The sequence below is a fragment of the Lathyrus oleraceus genome, chromosome 2, assembly GCF_024323335.1.
Source record: "Lathyrus oleraceus cultivar Zhongwan6 chromosome 2, CAAS_Psat_ZW6_1.0, whole genome shotgun sequence".
In the NCBI taxonomy this organism is placed as follows: domain Eukaryota; kingdom Viridiplantae; phylum Streptophyta; class Magnoliopsida; order Fabales; family Fabaceae; genus Lathyrus; species Lathyrus oleraceus.
Genome location: NC_066580.1, coordinates 393,544,381 through 393,563,724, shown reverse-complemented (window position 1 = coordinate 393,563,724; position 19,344 = coordinate 393,544,381).

Sequence of the window (19,344 nt, the reverse complement as noted above, 5' to 3'; positions counted from 1 at the left end):
GTTTATGTATGATGTATGCTGACAAACAGACATATCTAACACAACCAGGTCCAGGAATCAACCACCCGGTACTACATCTCAAGAGAGAAAGCCAAGTTCACCGGGGAGTATCCAATCTGCTGGGGATCAGAGATACCAGGAAGCAAAGAACTCTACAAGGGATGAATCATCAATCATTCCAGCTGGGGACGAGAGTTATCACAGACAAGGTCCACCACACCAACAACTCTACTGGGGAATCTATCCGAGGAGATAAAGGATTTATCGGGATCAACCACCAAATACCGCTCTTGCCCAAAGAGATCCAAGCTGCTGAGGAAGAAAGATTGCCACTCTACTGAAGGGAATAGAGGTGACTCTCAACAAGCAATCCACTTGGTAGGATAAACCACAAAAGGTTCCGGAGGGAGGAGATACAGTCATGCCAGGAATATGGACAAAAATCTTACCCTGTTGGGGATCGTGCTACCCTTGGGAGAGCACTGAGGATCTCCTAAGTATCCTTTCGTCATTGTGAATGTTCACTTTGTTTAAAAACAAATTACAAAAAATTTGATCGTTTAAAACAATGATATTTTCTTAATCAAAACATGCAAAACATTTGTTGAATAGAAACAGATAAGAGTGCCAATAATTGGATAAAAGGCTCAAATTTATTTGATAGAATGGTAGTCTGCGAATGGAAAGACTCCATAGATCTTTACAAATTTGAAATTGGTGATATATATTGGAAAAGGGCTACATTGAACATAATGACCATTTCTCCACCAATTCTGAATCCGATGTATTTGAAGATTTGGCTGATAATGAGCAAGGATCTCTTACGGACGACATTTGTAGAACAAAGTCTTGTCAGGATGCAGTTACTTGCCAAATCCCTAATTTTTGCCTAGATTGCCCCAAGATGAGGTACTCAGTCTAGCGGGATACCTATATCATTATTATATATTTTTTGTGTCTCTAACTTTTGCCTGGATCGCCCTTTCGGGTTTTTAATCCACCGAGACGCTCATTTTTGCCTAAGCCGCCCTTTTGGGTTTTCAACTTAGCGAGCTATTCAGTTTTTTTTAGGAGAAGTATTTCTTGACTGCATCTGAATTCACAGGACGAGTGAAATCCTCCCCATCCATAGTTGTAAGTATCAAAGCACCACCTGAAAAGGCTCTCTTAACAACATATGGACCTTCATAGTTTGGAGTCCACTTGCCCCTGGAATCCGGCGCGAAAGACAATACTTTCTTAAGCACAAGGTCACCTTCTCGGAACACACGAGGCTTGACCTTCTTATCAAAAGCTTTCTTCATTCTCTGCTGATATAACTGACCATGGCACATGGCAGTCAATCTCTTTTCTTCTATCAAGTTCACCTGGTCATAACGACTCTGAACCCATTCAGCATCAGTCAACTTCGCCTCCATCAAGACTCTCATTGATGGGATTTCCACCTCTACTGGGAGTACAACCTCCATGCCATAAACAAGAGAGAAAGGGGTTGCCCCTGTTGAAGTACGGACAGATGTACGATAGCCATGCAAAGCGAATGGTAGCATCTCATGGCAATCTTTATACGTAACAACCATCTTCTAGACAATATTCTTGATATTCTTATTAGCAACTTCAACATCCCCATTCATTATGGGTCAGTAAGGAGAAGAATTATGATGCACAATCTTGAACTCGCTACACAGCTCTTTCATTATCTTGTTGTTCAAGTTAGTTCCATTATCAGTAATGATCTTATCTGGCACACCATAACGGCATATGATTTGATTCTGGATAAACTTCACAACCACCTGCCTGGTCACGTTTGCATACGATGCCGCTTCAACCCACTTGGTGAAGTAATCAATTGCTACGAGAATAAATCTGTGTCCATTGGACGCTTTCTGCTCTATCATGCCAATCATGTCAATTCCCCACATGGAGAAAGGCCATGGTGATGAGATCACATTCAAAAGTGTCGAAGGAATAAGAATCTTATCCGCGTAAATCTGACACTTGTGGCATTTCTTCACAAATTTGCAGCAGTCAGACTCCATTGTCAGCCAATAGTAGCCTGCTCTCAACATCTTTCTAGCCATGGCATGTCCATTGGAATGAGTACCAAATGAACCCTCATGGACCTCAGTCATCAACAGGTCTTCTTCGTGTCTATCCACGCATCTGAGCAGAACCATGTCAAAATTTCTTTTGTAAAGCACTTCGCCATTGAGATAGAAACTACCTGAGAATCTCCTCAAAGTCTTCCTATCTTTCACAGATGCCCCAGGCGGGTAAACCTGGTTTTGCAGGAAACACTTAATGTCATAATACCATGGCTTGTCATCTTTCACCTCTTCTACTGCAAATACATGAGCTGGTCTGTCCAAGCGCATCACGGTGATATTAGGAATTTCATTCCAAAGTTTTACCACAATCATCGAAGCGAGCGTAGCAAGAGCATCTGCCATCCGATTCTCATCTCGAGAAATACGATGGAAGTCAACCTCAGTAAAGAACGTTGAAATCCTCCTCGCATAATCTCTGTATGGAATGAGGCCAGGCTGATTCGTTTCTCATTCACCCTTAATCTGATTAACAACGAGGACCGAATCACCATATACATCAAGATGCTTGATCCTTATATCAATACATTCCTCCAATCCCATAATACATGCCTCATACTCAGCCATATTATTCGTGCATTTGAAAGTTAGCCTTGCTGTAAAAGGAATATGCGCGCCCTGAGGAGTAATAATCACGGCCCCAATACCATTTCCATACTGATTTACAGCGCCATCAAACACCATACTCCATCTGGAACCAGGCTCTGGCCCTTCATCAAGTGTAGGCTCATCGCAATCTTTCACTTTCAAATACAGAATTTCCTCATCCGGGAAGTCATACTGGACTGACTGATAATCTTCAATAGGCTGATGTGCCAAATGGTCAGCCAAAATACTACCTTTAATAACTTTCTGAGCTCGATACTCAATATCATACTCAGACAACAACATCTGCCAACAGGGCAATCCTTCCAGTTAAAGCAGGCTTCTCAAATATATACTTGATTGGGTCCATTCTGGATATCAACCAAGTGGTATGGTTCAACATATACTGGCGTAAGCGCTTAGCGGCCCAAGCCAAAGCACAACATGTATTCTCAAGCATTGAATATCGAGACTCACAATCGGTGAACTTCTTACTCAAGTAGTAGATAGCATACTCTTTCTTCCCTGATTCATCTTGCTGACCAAGGACACAACCTATAGAATCTTCAAGAACAGTCAGATACATAATCAAGGGTCTCCCTTCCACAGGCGGAGACAGAATCGGAGGCTCGGACATGTACTCTTTAATACTATCAAAAGCTTTTTGGCAATCCTCGGTCCAATCATGGGACTGATCTTTCCGGAGGAGCTTGAATATTGGCGCACATGTGGCAGTCATGTGGGATATGAATCTGGAAATGTAATTCAAGCGGCCAAGAAAACCTCGGACTTGCTTCTCAGTTTTGGGTGCAGGCATCTCTTGTATTGCTTTGACCTTTGCAGGATCAACCTCAACACCTCTTTCACTAACAATGAAGCCCAATAACTTGCCAGAACGGACTCCAAATGTACACTTGTTGGGATTCAGATGAAGCTTATATTTCCTCAAACGCTGGAAAAGCTTCAACAAATGCTCTACATGTTCAACTTCCGTTCTTGACTTAGCAATCATATCGTCAACATATAGCTCAATCTCCTTGTGCATCATATCATGAAACAAGGTGGTCATAGCTCGTTGATACGTCGCTCTGGCGTTCTTTAAACCGAAGGGAATCACTCGATAACAGAATGTTCCCCAAGGTGTGATGAATGTTATCTTCTCCATATCCTCGGGTGCCATTTTAATCTGATTATATCCGGAAAATCCATCCATAAATGAGAAGACTTTGAATTTAGCTGTATTGTCTACCAAGATATCAATATGTGGTAGAGGGAAATCATCTTTCGGACTAGCTTTATTCAAGTCTCTATAGTCCACACACATCCTGACTTTTCCATCTTTCTTAGGCACGGGCACAATATTGGCCACCCATTGAGGATATATAGAAGTCACTAGAAACCCCACATCAATTTGCTTCTGAAGTTCCTCTTTGATCTTCACTGCCATATCAGGATGAGTTCTTCTGAGTTTCTGCTTCACAGGCACGCACTCAGGCTTTAAAGGTAAGAAATGTTGCACAATATCAGTATCTAGACTAGGCATGTCTTCATATGACCAGGAAAAGACGTCAACATATTCTCGTAGCAACTTAATCAACCCCTTCTTAACAGATTCTTCCAGAAGTGCCCCAATCTTTACCTCTTGCATACAATCTTCAGACCCCAAGTTGTCTGTTTCCAGATTCTCAAGATGCGGCTGAATGATCTTCTCTTCATGGTCAAGTAGACGGGTGATCTCATCAGGAATCTCTTCAACATCATCTTCCTCTGCCTCAAATACAGGGAATTCAAAATTGGGAGATGGTGTTGGGTCATTATGTTCAATGGGTTTAGAAATCAACCTGCATAATGATTTTGGAATTGAAAAGCTTTTAGAAATCAAACAAGGCAAATCATTATGCATATGAAAAAGATCGACTTTATTCTATTTTTTAGGGTTTTATGTGATCACCAATTTCATGCAAAAGCGAAAAGGGAAAATAAATGGAAAAACAAACATTTAACATGAATTTATTGAATGAAAATATCATTGTATTTATGTTGCCAACAATGTTATCACTGCTCCTTTTGGCATTGGAGAATGGTTTTTAAACAAAGTGATTATTACGTTGACTTATGGACAACCGTTGGAATATCCACAGCGACCCAATTGTTGCAGACCCCTCCAGGGATGATGAAGTTGCCAGAATCCTCTGTATCTTCTTCCAAGACAGCAACAGCCTTCTCATCTAGACCAGTGTGGATGAAACCTCCACTCTTGAATAACCCTTGCTTGTTGAAAGTACCAGAAGAAAAACCTATGCCAGCCCGGGACTCGTTGTCTTCTAACTCGATCATTTTTTCCTAAACCAATGGTTGCACCACGCTCAATGGCCAACTTTGCATCTTTGTAGGAAGCAAATGAAGGAGTTCTCTTCTCAATAGGCCTAGCTATAGAAAAAGCTTGGAAAGGAGTTCCAATTTCAACCTCAGCATCTATATAAGAGAAGGAAGACAAATGGCTAACCAGGAGAGCCTTTTCTCCCCCTACCACCACCAGCTTCTTGTTTTTCACGAATTTCAATTTCTGGTGTAGGGTGAACGTCACGGCGCCTGCCTCGTGAATCCATGGTCTGCCTAAGAGACAACTATACGATGGGTGAATGTCCATAACCTGGAAGGTAATCTGGAAATCACTTGGTCAGATCTTGATTGGGAGATCAACTTCCCCAATCACAGTTTTGCGAGACCCATCGAAAGCCTTCACAACTACTCCACTCTGCCTCATGGGAGGCCCTTGATATGATAGCTTTAAGAGAGTGGACTTTGGAAATACGTTCAATGATGACCCAGTGTCCACCAGCACATTGGACATGGCGTCGTCTTTGCAATTCATAGATATGTGTAAAGCCAAGTTGTGGTCTCTTCCCTCCTCAGGGAGATCATAGTCACAAAAGCTCAGGTTGTTGCAAGCAGTAATGTTTGCAACGATGCTATCGAATTTCTCCAAAGTGACATCGTGATCTACATATGCCACATCCAACACCTTATGCAGAGCCTCTCGGTGTGGTTCTGAATTTAAGAGTAAGGATAACACAGATATTTTGGATGGCGTTTGTAGAAGTTGGTCTACAACATTGTACTCGCTCCTTTTGATGAGTCTCAACATCTCATCACAGTCTTCTTTCACATTGCCACTCGGGCCAACAGAAGTAGGAGTTTTCAGTACGGAGGAGGGCTTAACAGCAAGTGCCGGATTCGGAGAATTCACAGCGTTCCCGATCAGGCGTTCAACAAAATCAGCATTAATTTGAGGCTTCAGCGGTGCTGAAAATACACGGCCACTACGGGTCAAACCGCTAACATCGGCAATATTCACAACAGAAGAAGAGGGCAAGGACACCTCTTTCCCATTCTCTACTGCTACGACGTTGTAGCGATAGGGAACTGCCTTTTTAGAGGAGTAAGGCACAGGACCAGCAGGCTTAATGATCAGAGCGGGAGAAGCCTTCTGCTTGCTACCATTGTACTTGATGATAACAGGCTCGGGTATCCAGAACACTGGGGAGATCACATTGACCTCAGGCTCATTTTCATCAACATTCCTGTTTTGAAGGATCTCAATGACTCCTTTGTCCATCATTTCCTGAACATCCTTGCGCACCTGGCAACAACCCAATCGGTTAATAGAGCAGACTTGGCATCTATCATGGTCATGCTCATAATGACTATAGTTACACAACAAACGATGCATCTGGACCAGAGACTGTTGAATATGACTGACATATTTGACCTTGTATTTTCCAGGGCAACCTTGGACCATGTTGACAGATTTCCCACGTTCGGACAATGGGTTCTTCTTCACATTAGGGCCTACGTCCTCAAAACATAGAATACCACACCTCACAAGGTCTTGAACCTTGGTCTTCAAAGGGTAATAATTCTCCACGTCGTGGCCGGGAGCACCAGAATGGTAAACGCAATGTAACTCAGGCTTATACCACCACTGGGGGTTAGCAGGTATAGCCGGTGGGTCTTTCGGAGTAATCATTTTCCTCTCTATCAAAGAGGGATATAATTCTGCGTACGTCATTGGAATAGGATCGAAGGTGACCCTCTTCCTCTCATAACTTGTGCTGGTTTGATTACTATTTTGAGGCTGGTAGGTCTGCTGCTGCGGTCGGTGCTGTTGTTGCTGATATTGCGGATGTGGTTGCTGATTGTTACTATGTTGCTGATACTGTTGATTGTCTCTGAAAACAGGTGCTATATGAGCCACCTGGTGCTGGTTACTGGCGGGACGCACAGTCTTCCTCCTCACAGAGGGTCTTCTTGGTTTCTCATGGGAGATCACAACATGTGCCTCTCCATCTTTCTTCTTTGCAAACGCCCCATAACGTTTGGCAGAAGAGCCTTCTTCTCTGGTTAACCGTCCTTCATGGACCCCTTCTTCTAGACGCATCCCCATATTCACCATATCGGTGAAGTCAGAAGGAGCGCTAGCAATCATCCGCTCATGATAAAAAGAACTTAAAGTCTTCGAAAAGATCTTAGTCATCTCTTTCTCTTCTAGCGGAGGCACGATCTGTGCTGCCACCTCTCGCCACCTCTGGGCGTAATCCTTAAATGTTTCTTTATCCTTCTGGGACATGGCTCTCAATTGATCTCTATCGGGAGCCATATCCACGTTGTACTTGTACTGCTTGACGAAGGCTTCGCCGAAATCATTGAAGGATCGGATGTTCGCACTGTTTAAACCCATGTACCAACGCAAAGCGGCACCGGACAAACTGTCCTGAAAGTAGTGGATGACTAGTTGGTCATTATCGGTTTGAGTTGACATCTTCTTGGCATAGATTACCAGGTGGCTGAGAGGACAAGTATTTCCTTTGTACTTTTCAAAATCAGGGACCTTGAATTTCACAGGGATCTTCACATTTGGAACCAAGCAGAGTTCGGCAGCAGACTTGCTTAAATGATCCTTCTTTCTGAGAGTTTTCAATTCCTTGCGAAGCTCAAGAAATTGATCGTTCATAGCATCCATCTTTTCATAAACATCTGGACCCTCAGACGGCTCAGAATGATAGATGGTGTCGTCTACCCTGGGCAAAGTATGCACGACAGGAGGAGGAACGACAAGGACCGGGCTAGATGCCAGCAGAGAAGCAAAGGTAGGAACAGGACCCTCAGGCATGAAATTGGGAGGCATCCCCCACGGGAACCCGGTTGGCATGGCTGTTGGAATAAAGTGTGCACTGGCAGCGGGCACAGTAGAAGAGACAATCTCGGAGATAACTGTCCTCTGGGGAGGAGTTGAAGGTGTCGGAGAAGACTTGCTCTGGGCAGCCATGAGTGACTACATTAGGGCAGTCAATCTGGCCACTTCCTCTTTCAGCTCACGGTTCACTTGTTCTAGGTGATCCATCAGTCTTGAAATATTGGCTCTAGTGTAGTACCGGTGAGTCAGCTTGTCTTCAAAATCAATGAAGGACACAGAGTTAGACCACAAGGCAAGGGACCGGAAACAAAACCTGTTTATGCATATGATGCATGCAATGTTTGTGCATATGATTTGTTTTTATTTTATTTTAAAGGAACTTTAGAGTTTTATTTGCAAATTCGGGAAATATTAAGCATTTTATCACATATGGAAATATCTCATCAAAGAATATCAGGGAAAAGAAGTGCAGCATCGTCAATCATATACAAGAGAAAAGGAAAATAATCGTCTTATGGATCCCTAGAAACAATCATCTAAAGCTCGGGACACAGGAAGATAAGATGCGCGAAGCCTCTTCACCTCCCACTCGTAGGCTGCCTCCATATCAGCCTTCTGTTTGGCGAGTCGATCATACCTCCTCTTCCAGAACTTAGAAGACTGAGGAAGTAGATAAGTCCATACATCATCAGGGTCATCAATAACCTGATGCTCAAGAAACTCAATCAACGCATTCTTCTCCTTAATCTGCTGAAGCAACTCTTCACGTTCATGGATCCATGCACGTGAATGGTCTTCGTCTCTCAACTCCTCTACTCCTTGATTAGGGAGGGTTGAAGGCCCAGCCATAATCATAGGTGTAGGTCTCGGATACTCGTAAGGCATGAGATACTCAGACGCCCTCTTCCTAACCCAAATAGTGTAAGGCTCCAAAGCGATGCAATTCTTAGGACCCAACTCTTTCCTTCCTTTCCTATGAATCTTGCGCCAAGCGCGGACCATCCTAGCTTTCAAGCCTTGGGGATCTTTACCATCCTGAAAGAATACACCCTCTAACAAAATGTTATTGGGTTTATCCTTTAAGGGGAACCCAAGCTGTCGACGTGCCAAAACAGGATTGTAGTTAATCCCACCATAAGTACCAAGAAGAGGTACATTGGAGAATTCGCCACAAGAGTCAATAATCCGCACACCATCATACACATGGTTATACCAAGAGATATCATCATTAGTGAGAGACATAAGTCTCGTGGACCACCGTAGACATTCCTTGTTCTCCTTGAAAGCGACCGTCTAAGGTAAGTGAGAAATAAACCACTTATACAACAGAGGCAAACAAACACAATGGCGCCACCACCCTTTGCATTCCTCATATGCAAAGAGAAGTAGGTATCGCCCAACAGAGTCGGAACGGGATTAAGAGTAGAGAAAATCCTAATAGCGTTCACATCCACAAACTTGTCGATGTTGGGGAATAACACTAGCCCATAGATGAGAAGTACAAATATGGCTTCAAAGGAATCCTCACTCATGGCCTTCCCATACATAGTAGCTTGAGCAATGAGGAACTCAGAAGAGAGACCTTGAATTCCACCTTTGGTAGTCATATGAGCACCAACCAGAGATTCATCTATGTGTAACATGTCAGCTATCTCTTGAGAAGTAGGAATACTCTCCAAGCCACTGAACGACAACTGGTCTAGAATAGGTATACCCACAAGGTAAGCATACTCCTGAAGGGTAAGAAAAAGCTGGAAATCCGGAAACGTGAAGCAACAGTACAAGGGATCGTAAAACTGCACCAATACACACATCAATCCTTCATCCATCTGAGTAGTCAGAAGAGGAAGAAGCTTCCCAAAACGAGCTTTGAAACCCAAAGGATCTAATACATAGGATGTCAGATTCCTTAACTCTTTCAAGTCTGGTTGCCTGAAGTTGTACTTCTTTGTATTCCTTCTTTGTCTTTCCATGTCTGAAAATTTTGCAAATAAACCCCTTAAGTTCCTTGAAATTTTTCTTATTTATTGATGATATGGATGCAAATGGGTGCATGAATGCATGAATGCAACAATCACACTCAAGGATCAAGCAAAGCACACCAAACAAAGGTCATGGGATGGATCATGTTATCCTTAATATCAATCATCCATTTTGGTGGATTATGGTTTACACCTTATCAACACCCAAGTTCCATTGATATTAAGGATTCATGAACGGATCAACCATGAATCAAGGGTTTGTTGTAAGTCACGAGCATGGAGTTAGGTTAAGAACCACCCCAAAAGGGAGTGTACTAGGGTTTAAACCTGCCAAACATGTTCTACAATAGGTTCCCATAGTCATCATCCCATCTTTCGGATATTATTGGAGAAACGACTACTCGTATTCCGAAAATATTCTCAAGAGAGGCTCTTATGAGTGTAGTATCGCGTAACAATCGTATTAAATCTTACACTTGAACGACTTTCGCACTACATCCTAAGAATAGGCCAAGATGGGCTTGGTAAACTAAGGTCCTTTGCTTCTAAGGTCTATATTGGAAAGAGTAATGTCTAACCACAACTTACTTGTGTGACATTATTGATCCCAACATGACCTCCACCAAGTGAATGGGCTTGCAAGTCAACTTGCTAAGGAATAACTCCACACAAGTCAATAAGACTACGTCATTCTCCTATCCTAAGTGCACTCGAATCCGGGTATAGAACTCATCTCACAAAGATCACCAAGCATACAAGGAACTAATATCAAGCAATTCAATCATTACATACAATACAGTAATCCCAAATTGCACAAAAATATGTCACAAAACAAATACAATACAACAAGCATGAAAAGTCGGCAAAACCCACTAGGCAAATACACCTCCCAAGCAGAGTCACCACTTTTCTGTAGCGGGGTATTCGTTACCATTAGAGATATTGACTAAATCTAAGGTAAATCATACAAGTCGAGTCGCCACCGCACTTCTATTTATCCAAAGGAATGGTTAGAAAGCGAACAAAAACCTAAAAGTTTTATCGAATCAAAAACTAGTAAAAATGTCAGAGATCTGGGTAAGGGGGTTGGTTATGCAATGGGAAGGTATTAGGCACCCAAAGCATCCTAGGTACTCCTAGGGAGCCCTTTTCACATTTGTTGCAAAGGTTGTTGTTTTTTTTTGAAAATTTATTTGTGCAAACATGATTGAAGGGATGAGAAAAGCATGTATGTTTATCTAATGTACTACTTACTAAAAGAAGGGTCAAAAGAAAATGACTCGCACAGACGTCGCATCCACTGAATACGTATCTCATCTGAATCTGAGAATCAGAGTCTTCGTAGCTTGGCTACCTATGGGTTAAAGAGGAGTGTGCTCGCTAAGACATCGCGTCTTATGCCTACGTATCTCATCTGGGATGAAAATCAGAGCAAAACATAGTTCGACCACCTATGGGGTAAGGGTTGTGTTTTGGGGTGAACGACGTTACTACGCAATCTACCGGATGCTCGACCTTTGGAGACTTACTCGCCTGTAGTAGAAGGAGATAACGTGTTCTTAGGAGAAGAAAAATCAATGAGTTTGGTGTGTTTAGGGATGCTCATGCAAAAGGACAGTCCTAGATGAAGGAACCGCGCTACCTTAAATGACATGCCACGAGAGGCTATACGAAACCTAAGAAATTGGTAACATGCGGGAAAATTAAAGGGATCGAGAGATCTACCGTACGGATAAAGATCTGAAGTAACAGCAATTAGATAAATAAGAAACCCAAAGACTCTTCCAAGCTAAACACCATCAAAGAAAGCGAGTCAGTACAGGTAATCGGAATAAACCTCCAGGTGGTATCCCACAAATAAAGTGGAACACCAGGCAAGCCATCTCTTGTGTTGACTGATCATCTAAATAGAACCCACAAAGTGTCTTGGATGATACTCAAGCTTCAAACAAAAGATGTTAGTGACACATTTTTGTGCTTTTGGTTAGTAAACAAAAGTAAGAGAAACAATGATGTATAATTCAAGCAATGTTGGTGATCTCAAACCAATCACAAGGAGTCCCACCCAAAGGCAAAGGGAACCAAGATGCTAAAGATCCTTGAGGCAATGCAAATGCAATGTTATGATGCCATGAGGGATCTTAGGGTCAAAATTGGGGTCTTACAAAGTTACACAAGATACCCAGATGAACTATGGTTTCCAAGGCAAACCAATTCCAAACTCTTGATGAATTCTTGATCAAAATAACCTGTGAAACTCATGGGGATTCATATATGATTCCTAAAGTCATTGTAACTCATTCTTGATTGAGCTCTTAGCAATGAGGGTCTTAAACCCTAGATATGAGCTTGATAGATCAAAGGTTAGCATGTGCCCTACATACAAAAGAGTTAGACAAAATGAAAAGACATATTTTTTGGGATTTTAGTTATTAAATATGATAAAATACAAAGTATGATACAATCAAATGGTGCTTGGTGGTCTCTGAAGCTGTAAATTCATGACCATCAAGCTATGGATAAGCTAGACGCCGATTAAACCAGAGTCGCCACCACGCTTTTATTGTTTCCAAGGGAAAAGGGAAAAGTAATAACAAAACCCAAAAGATAAGAAATTGTCAAATCAAAACTAATAAAATGACAGAGATTACAGGTAAGGCGGTTGGTTACACAGAGGGAAGGTGTTAGCACCCAAAGTATCCTAGGTACTCCTAGGAAGCCCTTTTTTGTATGCATATGTATTTTTCTACAAAATGATGTTTGCAAATAAATAGAGTGTGGGAATGAGAAAAGAATTCATTAATTATATTTTTGTGTTTGACAAGACCTTCAGACTTGAGCCTACGTACCAACATAAAAATGAGGGATCAAAACCTCGTAGTTCGTGGTATCAATTTCAAAGTGAGTGCATTGTTTTTAACAAAATTTTAAATTTAACAAAGGCACAAGAGGCCTAAAATGGTTTGAATGAGTGTTACTTCTTTTTGTCTTTTGAAAATTTTAAGTCAAGTATGGTTAAGTTTATTTACAAGTTTATTTAAGTAAAGAAGTTTGAAAATGCAATTGCATAAGGCCAAAGTTTCTAATTTGCAGTATGGTCTAAGTTTAGAAAGAAAGCGCAAGCAAAGAAGATTTTAAAAGAAGGGACAGACTTTGAAATTAAAGAAGTCAGGAGGAGATGAAGAGACTAATCCTAAGCATAAATTTAAAAGTTAGAGTTGAAAAGATGTGACCAATGGGATGCAATCCAATAGACAAGAATGTCATATAGAAACCCAAATTTCCCTTGGACTTTAGAGTCAAGTAACAATCAATATAAAAATAGCAAGTTTAAGAGCAAGGCATCAAATAAAGATAGCCACATCCCAGCTTAATAATCCCATGATCATCTTCAAGATTTCCCATGTATCAGATGGCTTCAAATATGGAATTAGTTGCAGGTTCAAAATAACAGCTTCACAATGATCATGTTGCAGATGAACTCAAATGGATCTTCAACATTGTATCAGATGAATGTTGATTTCACAAGCACATGGTTTCATGAAAGTTGGCATTAGCCAAGTCATTTGCATATGGAAAGTTGCCTAAATTGTAAGTCCAATAGTCTCAGATCAAACCAACAATCCACACAAAAATCTTTTTTTGGGTTTTTGTTCTTATTATGTACATTAAGGTCAAAAGACCATACAAACACACAAATATATATACAAACACAATACATCATAAAATATGGTCCAAGTGGACAAAGGGAAAATGACATTAAAGTAAACAATTTTAATGGTATGAATAATGGCAAATGGATAAAACTTAAAAAATTAAGGTGCATTAAAAGTAAATGACTTGAAATTAAAGGTTAGTTGTTAGTTGATTAGAAGTTAGTATTGCTTTTGCTTTGTTTTTGTATAAGTCATTCTTTTGAGAACACTCAACCCACTTATCACAAGCATGGATCCTTGAACCAAGACATCTTCCAAAGGAAGGAAAAAAGGCCAAGTTTCCACACAATACCATGAAAGAGGGGAGACTTATAAACTCACTAACTAGAATGCTATGCCTTTTCTGTCACAAATTTAGCGCTATGTTAAGCAATCTTAATTGGACTTATGTAGAAGTCATAACTATTTGAGGTCGGCAATAGAATTTTGGTGTTAATACATGTTAGAGACATAGTATGACGAACTATGCTCATGAAACATGCCACACACAAAAAAGAATATGCAAAATGGGGGATCTAATCTCATCCATACTTATGTTGATTTTGCAATTAACTAGCCTTAGGATATAGAGATATCATAGGTCCATGACATGAATGGATAAAGAAGGGGAACGAGATGAAGAGGGAGGGGGAATGGATTCAACATAAATTGGTCAAAGGAGGCCTTTTACCAAATTAAGATCATTCATTCATTTTGGGAGATGGAATATACATTCGATCAATCCCTTAAATCCAATGATCTTAACCTAGCAAAGTCAAATCAACCTTGACCAAGGCCCAACAACACAAGTCAAACTCACAAAGTCAATTAAAATGGCTCTACACAATTAATTTGACATTTAAACAATTAAAAATAATAAAAATATGCATTAAATTAAATCACGGTTCGTCAATTTCTTAAAACCTCATCAAAACACCAAAGAAATGGCCATGAGATTTATCATAGGTCAAACAAGGTCAAAGGACCTTGGAGAAAAAAATTCAGAATTTTTGGAAACTTAAAAAGTAGCTTTAAACAATTAAAAATACTCACAAAATTAATTAAATCATGAAAAATATTAATAATGATCCAAAAAATGATTTTAATTCAGAAAATGAAAGAGTATTTTATTTAAAATTTTTTTGAGTGAAACTCTCATATTTTTTGGATCAATATTAAATTTAATATGAATTAATGAAAATGAAACAAATAAAATGAAAATCAATTAATCTGAAAAAACGTGGACCACTTGATCTCCCTCATTAATTGAGGTGGCAGATCAAGTGAATTAAAACATGTGTTCCATCGTGTACACCAGTCAGCGCGCCACACAGTTGGTACTCAAAAGGAATGCTCGTGATTAAAACAAATTGAACTGATCATGTGGCTCTGGACCACGCCACCTCATTGCCGGAGCAAAGCACCAGTCGTCTTCTCAGGAGACCTTGGCCGGACTGGTCCACTCATCACCATCACAAAAATGAAAAAGAAGGACATGATTTTAAAGTAAAAATAGCACTGATCAGGAATCTGACCTTAATTCATCCTAACTCGAAGTATATTGAGAGATGCATGGAATTAAAATTTAAGGAACATGAATTGAGTTACTTCGATTTGACTTCAAAGCAACTCAATTTTCTTGTCTACATTGGTAGGACTTCAGACAATCAAGGATCCAAGAGAATTAATGAGAATTGAGGGAGAATCAAAGAGAAGAAAAAATCTGGAAAATACCTTCAATGTTGTGTAGCTTGCAGCATTGAAGGTATTAGGATTGAAACAAAGCTTGCAGAATGAAAAATCTGGAAAATACCTTCAATTATTGTTTGATCTTGCTCTGGAAGCTTGCATAAGTGGCTTAGGATCGAAACAATGCTTTGGATCCTGGAGTTTTTGAATCTCCAAATAGTGAGATTCAAACTCAAGTTTCAAATGAAAATTCTCAGGTTTTCCTTTTAAATGTGAGGGTTTCAAGTGTCGAAGGAAAAGCTGGCGTGCAAGGGTCCTTATTTCTGATGCTAGAGGCTCTTATTTATAGCAAATTCATGTGTTATTTGCACCTTCAAAATGTTTCCAAATTTGGCAATTGAGTGATGCATGCTTACATGGGCGTGTATAAGCCCATGAAGCTACTAAGTTAAGTCTATAATTACATGTAGTTGAGTCTGAAAGTGAATTAGAATGCAAGGCAAAAGTGTGCATCTGTTTGAAGTTTGGTCCTTGCCAAATGATGTAGCCATGTTCAAACCATGCGTAGACCACTTAAACCTTGTCCAAAATGAATGAAATTGGACTCTTTGGAAATGTTATATCAAGAGGAACAACTATTATGTTGAACACTTTTCCATTTTAAGCTTGTATCATGATGAATTTTAAGGTGGAATTTTGGAAATTTTAATATGTCAAAATTTTTTCTAAGTGTCAAGCCATATGTTCAATTATTCCACCTTGGCTAACTTTTTATGTGAGCTTCAAATGAGAAAAGTGTCTTCACTAAAGTTGTAGCTATTTCAAAAACTTTCAAAATGGTCACAAATTTGACATGATTTGGATTTGGGATGAATGAGTTATGCATTTTTGAAGTTAAGGAAAATCACTTGTTCAATGGTATTGGTCCAAAATGACCTATAATGTATCCTCATATCACATGCTCATAAAAGTTGATTTAGATCTTCCTCCAAACCTCAAAGTTGAATTAGACACCTTGAATTTGATTGTGAAACATGGAAATATTTCATATCATAAAAACTGAGCAAGTTATGGCCTTGGGAAGTTGACCTCCAAATTAGGGTTTAGACAAAATGACCTATAATCCTTCAACATAAAAAATGACTTTCCAAGCAAAATTAGCTCTAGACCTCAACATGAAAGTTGTTTGGAATGTCATGTAGAGTAATGTTGCTCTTGGAATCATTTTCATATGATTCAAATTGTAGGAGATAGAGTCTAGGGAACCCCAATTTTGATTAGATGAATTCCTCTGGTCAACCACCATCAACCACCTTGCAAACATGCAATTATCTTGACTTTAAGGACTCATGGGAGATCATATATGCATAAGATTATGAAATTTGAAGTGTCCCTTGGAATAATTGATCAATTGGTGAAGAATCTTGGTGGAGAAGTTACACAAGATACCCATATGAACTAGGGTTTCCAAGGCAAACCAATTCCAAACTCTTGAAGAATTCTTGATCAAAGTAACATACAAAGATCATGGGGACTCATATATGATGCCTAGATCCATTATGGATAATTTCTTGGTTGAGCTCTTAGCAATGAGAGTCTTAAACCCTAGATGTATACTTGATAGATCAAAGGTGATCAAGTGCCCTACCTACAAGAGAGTTAGACAAATGCAAAGATATATTTTTGGTATTTTTGGTTAGTAAATATGACAAAATACAAAGTATGGTACAATATCATAGTGCTTGGTGATCTCTCCCAAAACAAACCCAATGGATGAGGGGTAAGGAGGATGCCAAGGTATGATCCCAATGCTAATGCATATGATGAGATAGCATGAGGGATCTTAGGGTCAAAATTGTCGTCTTACAGCTGCCCCTATTTAAGGACATTCTAACTGAGGAGGTGAAGGTTAAAATCTTCATATCGACTCAGTAGGATGGGCTTAAATAACAACATATAGAAACAAGTTTTGGTCCCTAAGAGACCTCATGATGTATATGCTATGAATGTTAAAATAAATCTCTATGGCGAAATGTTGCCACAAATGAAAAGAATTCAGAGAGACTGAAAGTCCGCAGGAGCGTAATGCATTCCTCATGGAAAACTCACTAGAGAGACAGACACTTTGGGGAACAAAGGGTTATGCGTAGGCCAGGCTACGACTCAAAAATTGTTGGGGGACATGAGGAATTTCATGAAAATGGAAGGACTCAACCGGGGAAACAAAGGGCACGTCTGCAGGGGAACAAGTAAATCAGAATAAAACTAAAATACTCGAACCATGTAGGAACAACGATTTAACTAAGGAAATAAGCACTCAACTCGACCGGGGAAGAAAAAATCTTCAATGCAGGAGGAGTAGAAATCTATTATCCACTACCAGTTACTGGGTACGAAGATGATAAAAATATGATAGAGAGAACATCTGTTACCGGTTAGGGGAAACATATCAAGGATGAGTCACTGAGGGCTGCCAGTAGGTGAATTCATTACCGGCTACTGGGTAAGAATAGACTTGATGGGGAAGAGCTGAAAATAGGATTTACAACTACCAATTACTGGGTAGAAGACCAAAGGGGGAGAATACCCGTCACTGGTTAAAGTAAACATATCAAGGATAGACTCAAAGGAAAGAAAATCCATCATAGGTTAAGATGAACATATCAAGGATAAACTTGCATGGGGATGTAAAGAAGGATATCCGTTATCGGTTAAGATGAACATATCAAGGATAAACCACCTGACCAAAAAGTAGGAATTACATCTATTTTGAATGCTGGATAGAATACCATCAAAGAGAATATCTGTCACCGGTTTAGGATGAACATATCAAGGATAGACTCCGAGGGGAAGAATACGGATTACATCTATCAGTTACTGGATAGAGGACCACAAAGAGGATATCCATCACCGGTTAAGGTGATCATATCAAGGATAAACTCTACAAAGGGGAGAAAAGCAGGATTTACAACTATCGGTTACTAGGCAGAAGACCCTAAAAAGAAAGAAACCTGTCATTGGTTAGGATGAACATATCAAGGATTAACTCTCTAGGAAACAAATAGGGATTATAACTACATTTTTACTGGGTAGAATACCAAAGATAAGAATATCCGTCATCGGTTAGGATGAACATATCAAGGATATACTTCCTAGGGAAACATGAAAATGAATCTGCTGAGGAGAAAGAGTTTGCTTTTGTCGGGTATTAGGAAAGAAGTAACAAACTTCCAACTAAGAAGAATACTACCAGTTACTGGGTAATAGACTCTTAGGGGACCAAAAATGTCTATCTAGGTTAGATCTAGAAAGAAATGGTCAATCAAGACTCAACCTAATAAGGACATAACTCAAGGGGAGCGGTTCCATCCAGACAAATCAAATGGGGAGGAAGCTGAAGTAATAATCATCCATGAGGAAATAAATCAATGGGGAAAGGAGAAAGGTTAAAGTCTTTCTACTTAAGGGGCACACACTCTACAATTGAAGGAGGACAGACACACCAAACTTGCATGGGGATAAGGTACCGCCATGATATAGGATAAAAATCACAAGAATGAATCAACAGGTGCAATAATGAAGTTATATGAATAGATGTATATGTATTTGTATATGTATATGTATATGTATATGTATATGTATATGTATATGTATATGTATATGTATATGTATATATGATGATTATGCTGACAAAACGATCGCAAAGGATACAAAGATGTCACAAATTTGAATCATTGATACAATTCCCGACCAATCCATAAGAGAGGGAAACAAATGCTGGAGAAAAGAGAGATCAACATCCCAAAGGCTCAACCCTAGCTGGGGAAGGAGGAGATCTATTGAGGAAACTGTTATTAACTCGGCGGGGAATTTTAGGTCAACACCATATCAAATGGGAGACAACCCTGCAGGGGATAAACACAAAAAGCTGCTCAGAAACCAGGATAAATTTTTGACTGTGACGAATCGGATGGCGATTGATGGGGAAACCAAAGCTCTGCCAACATCATGCGAACTGCTGCAACGAATGTCCGCACTCAGCTGGGGAACAATCCTAAACTCCGCTGGGGATAACAGCGAATTAATTGTCT